Raw genomic sequence first — 9757 nt, forward strand, 5'->3', positions numbered from 1 at the left:
ACTATAGGGGGATCACACTTCTCAGCCTCCCTGGGAAAGTCTATGACAGGGTACTGGAGAGGAGAATCCGGCCGATAGTAGAACCTCGGATACAGGAGGAACAGTGTGGTTTTTGTCCCGGTCGTGGAACACTGGACCAGCTCTATACCCTCTACAGGGTGCTGGAGGGCTCATGGGTGTCCCTCGCGGTGGCCTGTGGAGAGTGCTCCGGGAGTATGGGGTCCGGGGCCCTTTGCTAAGGGCTATCCGGTCCCTGTACGACCGGAGCAGGAGCTTGGTTCGTATTGCCAGCAGTAAGTCAGACTTGTTCCCGGTGCGTGTTGGACTCCGGCAGGGCTGCCCTTTGTCGCCGGTTCTGTTCATAATTTTTATGGACGGAATTTCTAGGCGCAGCCAGGGGCCGGAGGGGGTCAGGTTTGGGGACCACACGATTTCATCTCTGCTCTTTGCGGATGATGTTGTCGTGTTGGCCTCATCAAACCAGGACCTCCAGCATGCACTGGGACGGTTTGCAGCCGAGTGTGAAGCGGCTGGGATGAAAATCAGCACCTCCAAATCCGAGGCCATGGTTCTCAGTCGGAAAAGGGTGGTTTGCCCGCTTCAGGTTGGTGGAGAGTTCCTGCCTCAAGTGGAGGAGTTCAAGTATCTTGGGGTCTTGTTCACGAGTGAGGGAAGGATGGAACGGGAGATTGACAGGCGGATCGGTGCAGCTTCTGCAGTAATGCAGTCCCTGTACCGGTCTGTCGTGGTGAAGAAGGAGCTGAGTCGCAAGGTGGAGCTCTCGATTTACCAGTCAATCTACGTTCCTACTCTCACCTATGGTCATGAGCTGTGGGTCATGACCGAAAGGACAAGATCCCGGATACAAGCGGCCGAAATGAGCTTTCTCCGCAGGGTGGCTGGGCGATCCCTTAGAGATAGGGTGAGAAGCTCGGTCACTCGGGAGGAGCTCAGAGTAGAGCCGCTGCTCCTCCACATCGAGAGGGGTCAGTTGAGGTGGCTCGGGCATCTTTTCCGGATGCCTCCTGGACGCCTTCCCGGGAAGGTGTTCCGGGCATGTCCCACCGGGAGGAGACCCCGGGGAAGACCTAGGACACGCTGGAGAGACTATGTCTCCCGGCTGGCCTGGGAACGCCTCGGTGTCCCCCCGGAAGAGCTGGAGGAAGTGTCTGGGGAGAGGGAAGTCTGGGCATCCCTGCTTAGACTGCTGCCCCCGCGACCCGGCCCCGAATAAGCGGTAGAAGATGGATGGATGGATGGAAAATGGAAAATGACAACGGAAAAAAAAGAGCGGCATACTTTACTGAGGCGGAGTTGGAGGTTTTAATGCACGCATATGAAGAATTCAAGCCAATAATAATGAAAAAAAGCAATACGGCTGCATGGGCTAAAGAAAGAGAGTTGGCTTGGCAAAAAATAACAGACAGAGTAAATGCGTGAGTGTATTAAATTGCAAACTTGATATTGCCTCCCCTTTTATTATAGTGCACAATAATTACACACCCCTTCCGCATCCTTTTGACTGTTAAATCACTACGAAAGCATTTGCTTTTCCTGCCATTCATTTCTTCAGATTAAAATACCATTGTATATTGACTAGGAATATATGGTTTCTTATTTAATAAGGTGTAATCCTTCTGGAGCCAGAAGAACTTTGAGCCAAAGTCAAAGTCAAAATGAAACACAAAAACATTCTGCAAAAAGGTAATATTTGATTACACAATTACTGAACTATTTATTAAACACGATTTAGTATATTCTTTCTGTCATGTAGCTAATAGAAAGAAGGCTGAAGCCCGTCTAACTGGCGGGGGCCCACCACCACCACCTCCCCTCACCCCATCTGAGGAGCTGGCTCTGTCCCTTAATAAAGGGCGACCAGTGGTTGCTGGCATTCCAGGGGCACTTCATCACACACACCATGCACCACAAGTAACATGGTGAAATGTAAGTTTGCCACTGTGATTTGTTCTCATTATGACTTAATAAATTACTCTGTCACTTATAAAGGCTTTTTTGAACATGCTTAACGTTTTTATGCAGGCTTACTTTATTTAACTACATATGATGTATAGGCTACTGTAGTCTTAGTTATATTGCTTTGATATTTTTTTCCTGCATTATTGGTTTCTCTTTGATAATATTGAGAATTGTATGGGTTGTATTTTCTTATAGATACTGACAGAGGGATTGTATTATTGGACCCTACAGAAAGAACACAGTCTGTCACAGCTGTAAGTGTTTTGTTGTCAGGTACCTTTAGTTGCTTTTAGATATTTTTTTATGTTTATTTTTGCCAGATAATGTATACTTGCATATTTCCACTTAAGGATGAAGATGACGATGAAGAGACCACATCTGCTGTGACAGAAGTGGACAATGCTGGTAGATCCACTGAGGTATGATGCACACCATTATAATGCATGCCCCCTTTTTACATTAGAGTAACAAACTGTCATTGTCCTTTCACAGTACATACCTGGGGATTTGCCCACAGATGAAGGTCCTTCAACCTCAACGCACAATCTAACCGGAGTAAGAATTTGAGTGCAGCTGTCCATATTTTACTTTTATTGTCTGACAGAATCTCATTTATTAAACTTTTTTGCCTTCCTAGTTGCCAGCAAAGGAGCTGTATAAGGTCCATCTTCAAAAACAAATAAGAAAAAGTGACATGGAGATGGACCTTATACAGCTTCAAATTAAAAAAGCAAAACTTGAAATTTAATTACTGGAGCATCGCCTTAAGCTGAGAACTTCTGATTAATCTGTTGCATGTTAAAAGTGTTGTGTATATAAAGCATTGTAATAAAATGAAGCAAAACAAGCTTCAAATATATATATATACTTTTTTATTTCATTTTTACTTTCATTGTTTTGCAGGAAATCAAGAAATGAACTGCAGAGCAGACCAGTGCAAACATTTTAATAAAAGTAATTTTGACAAATCCTGTCTCTCAATAGTCTTCCATCTCTGTTGTGTGCAAAACCCTGTTGGGGTTCCTCTGGGCCATCTTCCTCAATCCAAGGAGGGTGGCTCTCTCCTCTTATAGTGGCAATGTTGTGAAGCGCAACACAAGCCACTATGATGTCGCATGCCCTCTCTGGACTGACCCGGAGCCCACGCAGACACTGAAACCTAGACTTCAGGATCCCTATGGTCATCTCCACCTTGGCCCGTGTTCGGCTGTGAGCCAGGTTAAAGCGGGTCTGTGGTCCGGGATCAGGTTCAGGGTAGGGTGTCATTAAATAGGGCAGACAAGGGTATCCTCTGTCCCCCAGCAAGTAACCATTGTACTGTCCTGCAATGATTCAAGTGTACAATACAAATATAGTAAAAAAAAAAAAAATTTATACAGCAAAACATACCCACCTGAAATGACTGACATAATGATGACTCGTGGAAAATTCTGGCATCATGCACAGATCCTGGCCATTTTTCCTCCACATTAGTAATGATGTGGGTTGCCTCACAAATTACCTATAGTTAGTGGGAAAAAGTGATGAGTTTAATGATTTTAACAAGACAAAAAATTAGGAACACAAAATGAAATTGTTACCTGCACATTGATACTAAGAATAGATTTCCTATTAACATAGTCTCCCTCATTTACTGAAGGAGCTTTAATAGGAATGTTGTGACGGAGAGGCAGAGACGGTTGGATCCATTTGCAGATATTTATTAAAGTTGATAAGGGGCAATCCAGAATCGTAGTCAGACAAGCAGTAGTCAGAGGCAGGCAGCAAAGGTTCACAAATGAGTTCAGAGTCCAAGTTCAAATACACGAGATCAAGTCAAATACAGAGTAGCAAGAGAAACAAACTGAGACTATAGCTGTGTCCCAATGTGAAGGCTGCATCCTCCGAAGTCCGTATTTGAAGACCGATTGCGTCACAGCGGCGCGACGAAACGTCACTGCGACGCGACGAAGGATGTCCCAATTCAAAGGCTGCACACTTCGGAGGTCGCATTTGAAGGCCGATTGCGTCACCGCGGCATGATGAAGGCTGTCCCAATTCAGTTCTGCATCCTCCGAAGGCCGTATTCGAAGGCCGGTTGCGTCATTGCGGCGCGACGAAGGCTAAAGCGACGCCAAATGCACCCTTCGTTTCCCCGTGAAAGGAAGGATACATAAATGGACACTTAGCGGACTATCCTACCCCATAATTCATCGCGCGCCGGTGACGACAGCATTTTTATTTAAAAAAAATGACGGCCGAGAGTTCGCTGGTGGACGGCAAATTCACATTTAAATGTAAGTATTATGTTTTCATTTAATCAAATAGCTAGTGAAACCACAGTTAAAAGTCTCAAGTTTTTCTTTCTTATAAACTTAACTCCTTCATCACCATTGCGTGGCTTCATTGTCAGGTGGCCTGAGGCAAAACTTGTGCTAATATTAGTTTAATAATTGTTTCAGGGAGCAAGGAGCATATAGCTCAATTTATTAAACTGCAATTAAAAAAAAAACTAAAATTAAATTTTATTGTAATATTTGCACTAGTCTGTCTAACTTGTGTAAATAAGAAATATCAAAAGCCCACAACAATAAGAAAAGCAGTAGATAAAGCAATGGGGTTTCACTTTTATGTGTTTTTGTAGTGCTTTCATGCAAGCTATAGGCTATCTACAAAGGTTTAACCAAATTTGAGTATTCAGAAATATGATTTCTGAATATGAATATGATTTTAAAAATACAAAGTAAGAAAGTTGAGATCACATCTTTGTTGAAATGTATTGTGCTGTTGTTGTTAACAAGCCATGGTTAATTTGCTCTGCCTTAGGATTGCACGTGTCCTGGGACAGGTGAGGGGCCGAGTTCAGCAGTGTGTGACCAAGAAGAGGAGGAACCAGGGGCAGCAGCACCAGCACCAGCATCAGCACCACGATGAAGGCAAGACAGAGAGGACGAGGTTTTGGACTTGATTAGAGAAGACATGGGACTGCAGAGGCGAGGAGAGCACAAGAGAGAATGGACAGGCTGTTTTCTCTTCTTGAAAGAATGATTGAGAAATATGTATATATATATATATATATCCTTGTTTAATTTTTTTTCACTTAGATTTTTTAAAAGGAAAAAAAAATTATGCAACTTTAAATGTGTAAATAAAAGAGAATTCATTGCTCTGGACATTGTTTATTTTTGTAATGACAGTCATAATTTCTACATGAAACAAATTCTTCTATAACTTTTTCCCCCCAACTATTTACAACATACGTTAAACATCTCAAAATCAGCATAAACATTTAAATTTACAGTAGCCTACATAAATTAAGAAAAAATTATGTAGACTTTTATTCAGCTGAGTGGGAGACCCTGGTGTTGCTGCTGGACTGGGATGGGCTCCACAATTAGAGACCCTGGTAAGAGACCCTGGTAAGGCCTCCTGCTGGTCTGGGACGGTTTCCAGAGTGTTTAACATCATATTTTCAATATCCACGTATACCAACAGGTTTGCAGGGCTGACTCATGGAATAAATATTGAGATACTTTATATATTTTTTTTAACCACTAATAACGCATTGGGGAAAAACTACTAGTCATATATTTCAAACCTTATTAAGCAAAATTATCTTGCATACTGTAATGTACTTAAGGCATCAAGAGTAAAAGTAAAGGAATTCTGGAGGAAAAAAACTTTGTCAGGGTTTTTATGATGGTTCTGCTTTTATATTACTGCATATGTTGCATTTTACTTCTGAATATTTTCAAGGTTGATACATTTAAACTATATACTTTTGTGTAGTTTAATTTAAAACAATGCATCATATTGTAAAATAACATAATTTTGTAGTGTTGCTGTCCTGTGTGGGAAAATCACTTCGAGTATTAACGATGTAGTTCCTTACATACCACCACTGGTTATTTTGAAAATTAAAGTAACAAAATGTAGGCCTATTGTCACAATATTAGCAAATTGTTGCTAACTACAGCTCCGTCCCATTTCAAAGGGCGCATCTGAAGCGCTCGGACCGGTCTAGCCTACGGAGGACTGTTCTTGTTGTCGCCTAGCAACAGTGACTGACAGCTGCCGATGACGAGCGGGAGTAACATTCGCACTGGACTTTTTATATTCAACTGGGTTTTATATTCAAATAGGGTTGAAAACCTGTGTAAATATATTTACCATGGTCCATTTATGTGCATAATAAAAATGATAGCCTACACTAGCCTACAAAATCGCATCAAGGTAAGATATAAATGACCATTTGAATCTTCGGCTAAGCCGAAAGTACATGACCTGAAACATCCTTACATGTCCTCCAATAAAATTATAAAACATAAAAATGACAATAGCCAATTCTGGCTCCTAGCTGTTTACTCAATTATATCAAATGATTTATCAGGATGGCAGCATACTCTCGCACCGTTGCTTGGCGCCTGGAGCGGTAATCGGGAACACCTGGCTGCACAATTAGGAAATCCTACGAAGGCTACATGGTGTGTCGTTCGGAGGACGCATAGGCTGCATCGTTTGAAGTCCGCAGCCTTCGAAGGATGCAGTCTTCACATTGGGACACAGCTAGAGGTTTGGTAAAACAAGACTTCACAAATGAGAACACAACAGAACAGTCCAGATAAAGGGTAGCTGAGGGTGCACAGGTGAGACTGATGAAATCATAATGAAGTGAACTGCAGTCCTAGGCTGCGTTCGAAACCGCATACTTCCCTACTATTTAGTATGGAAAAAAGAGTAGGCGAGCAAAAAAGTATGTACGAATCCAAAAGAGTAGGCGAGAATGACCTGGGTGACGTACTAATTATTGCGAGATTCGGACTTAAGTGCGTTCGAATATGCCTACTTTCCTACTATATAGTAGGCGAAAACAGTACGTGAAGGAAGCAGTACGTTCGAAACCTCAGTATTTACAAAAGAGTAGGCGAGAAGTTCCCGGATGGCTTACTGCTTCCGGACAGATTTTTGAGTGCTCAACCGATGGATACTCTTCTATCCCAGGAGGCCACGCGAGAGGATACGTCATTATCAAACATCGCAGAGATAAGCGACGCGGGTGCTTTCAAATGTGAGTAAACACGGTTCCTTGTGTTAAAATGGCATGTTTTGAACTACTGTAGAGTAAACTGATGAATTGTTGAAGGTGTAAAGATGTTAGACAGTATAGTATAGTAGTGATTTTGATGTAAAAACACGTTTTATTATGTAAATGTTAGCTAACAGGGGAGCTCCAGTAAGGACACGTAAGTTACGTCTCTAACGTGGATTTACATAAACCATATACATCATAAATACGTTTTTTTAAATATCTATTTACATCAGACAGGAAAATCTTCAATAAGTATTGCAGAAGAGCACATCACAACATGAAATAGACATCTGAGTGATGAATGTGTGCTATTATGTAGAACAAATAAAGTAACTAAACATAAGTTATCTATTTTATTTGTCTATTAGTAGTTGATAAATTGAGGAACATTTATGTTGAATAAAAAGTTAAAACAACCTCAACATGTAAATGTAGTGTTGAGCTCATAAATCACAGAGGTAACGTGAATCTCGTCTGGATGTTACAGGGTCAGATGAACAGATGTGTGTTTATCCGGTGGAGAGTGGCTCATGAAGGCTTTGAGTGAGTATACTACAGAAATGAATAACAACAACTATATAAATCTTAAGTTATAGTTTATTTTAATTATTGTAATTTCAAACAGAGCTATTACAGCACTTTTCTGATTCTTGATTTCTGTGCATTTGCTGCACAGCTTTTGTGGTGGAGCAGGACCTGCAAGGGAAGATGATGGCGGCATTTGTGGAAAAAAAGCGTTTTTGTCTTCTAAATAATACTGAAATCAAATGACATTGTGCGGTTAAAATGACTGCTTTTGTGTTATGTTTGTGCATTTTGTAGGATCTGAAATGCCAGCAGGCTGGTGTGAGCACTGAGGATGAAGAGCCCAGAGCTGAATCCTGGAGATGGTGCCATGGATGAGACCCTCCATCACTCCACCTGCCCTTACGAGACCCTCCATCACTCCACCTGCCCTTACGAGACCCTTGATCACTCAACCTGCTCTTATTGCCTCAGATTGTGAAGCACAACACATCACGCAACAACCTCAGCGCCTTCAGCCTACATACATGATTGTAGTTTCAATAAAGCTTTGTTTCATGTGTTGACTTGTATATGCATTTGTTTATTGTGTGATGGTGACTTTGATTCATTCTTTTACTAATTTATTGTAAAAAACATTGTCAGTAAATAAAATATAATTATTTAATTAATGCTTTATTTATTGTTTGAATGAAAATGCAGATATGTTCACTATATACACATCTAGAGTGTATTCATGCATAGCTATTTCATATGACATACATATTAATGATACTTTACCAAAGATTAATTTTTTGCATATAAAATCAACAGTTTTCTCCAAAGGCGAATCTTCGCACAGCTGCCCTTTGTGCAGACATTACAAATGCTGAGGAAAACCGTTCTAGGTAGAGCTGTCAAGTTACTGATGTTATGAGGTATATATATATATATATATATATATATATATATATATATATATATATATATATATATATATATATCTATCATGGGTTTGCATACATAATATGAAATGTTATACACAGGAAAAAATAACCTACAAGGTTGAATATCTTAATATATATGTTCTTAAATAATTCATTATAATACTTTTTTTTTGTTATTTATAGGCCTGAGGGATGAAAAGAGAGTTAAATTCAACAAGAAAAAGAGGACAACAAAGCAGTAATTGCCACCTTTGCTTGTGGTTGAAAATGTTTGGATATAAAATAAAGAAATTAGCAACATATTCAAGAGAAGACAATATTGAGATTTCGTAATAAAAATAAATATCGTTAAGGATAAAACGGTGGGTCACATTAGTAGGGTTAAATATAAAAACTTAAATCAACCCTAAATGTATTCACAAAATAAATGGGCAGCAGTTTCTTCAAAATGACCACAAAATGAGCAAGTTTAATCAATATCAAGATATTTACAGATAGATTAATTAAACGTGTCGTTCAAATCTTTTAAGTTGTTACGCTTGTGATAACGCGTCGTAGGTCACATGATAACGTCAACATGGCAGATGTCCGGTTCGCATTCATACTCAACGAGATCTGGCTATAAAGTACCTACTCTTTTAGCGCTCGTTAAGTAAGTACTTATTGAAATTAAGTACCTACTCACTGAGTATGCGGTTTCGAACGCAGCCCTAGTAAGCAGGAGAGAGGGACCTAGTGAAACCAGGAGGAGGCGCTGTCGTGCGTTCCGTGACAAATGTGTGTGCCCTCAATGCACCCAATTACATTTGGAAATCCTGAAATAGAAAGTCATATATGGAAGTTTAAAGTGTGTGTGTGTGCGTGTGTGCAGGATGAATACATGTATAGATATAAATAGTATGACTACATATTTAAAAGTGTGTGTGTGTGTGCGTGTGTGCAGGATGAATACATGTATAGATATAAATAGTATGACTACATATTTAATATGCGTCATAGATTTTACTACAAAGGACAAACCTGCCACTCTGTGGAATTCCTCTTTAATAACATGCAGAGGTTTATGGCCAGGGAACTGTACAAATGTGTGTAAGAATCGTTTAAGTGCCTGACATACTGTGCGAATGGCTCTACACACAGTTGCCTTTCCCACATGCTCTGCATCGCCCACATTGTACAAAAAAATGCCCTGACGCGAAAAACCGAAGTGATATGCACAGAATGTTCTCTGTTCTAAGCGCAGACCTGCGGTTTGTGA

This window comes from Scardinius erythrophthalmus, assembly GCF_964197995.2.
Source record: "Scardinius erythrophthalmus genome assembly, chromosome: 9".
Lineage (NCBI taxonomy): Eukaryota > Metazoa > Chordata > Actinopteri > Cypriniformes > Leuciscidae > Scardinius > Scardinius erythrophthalmus.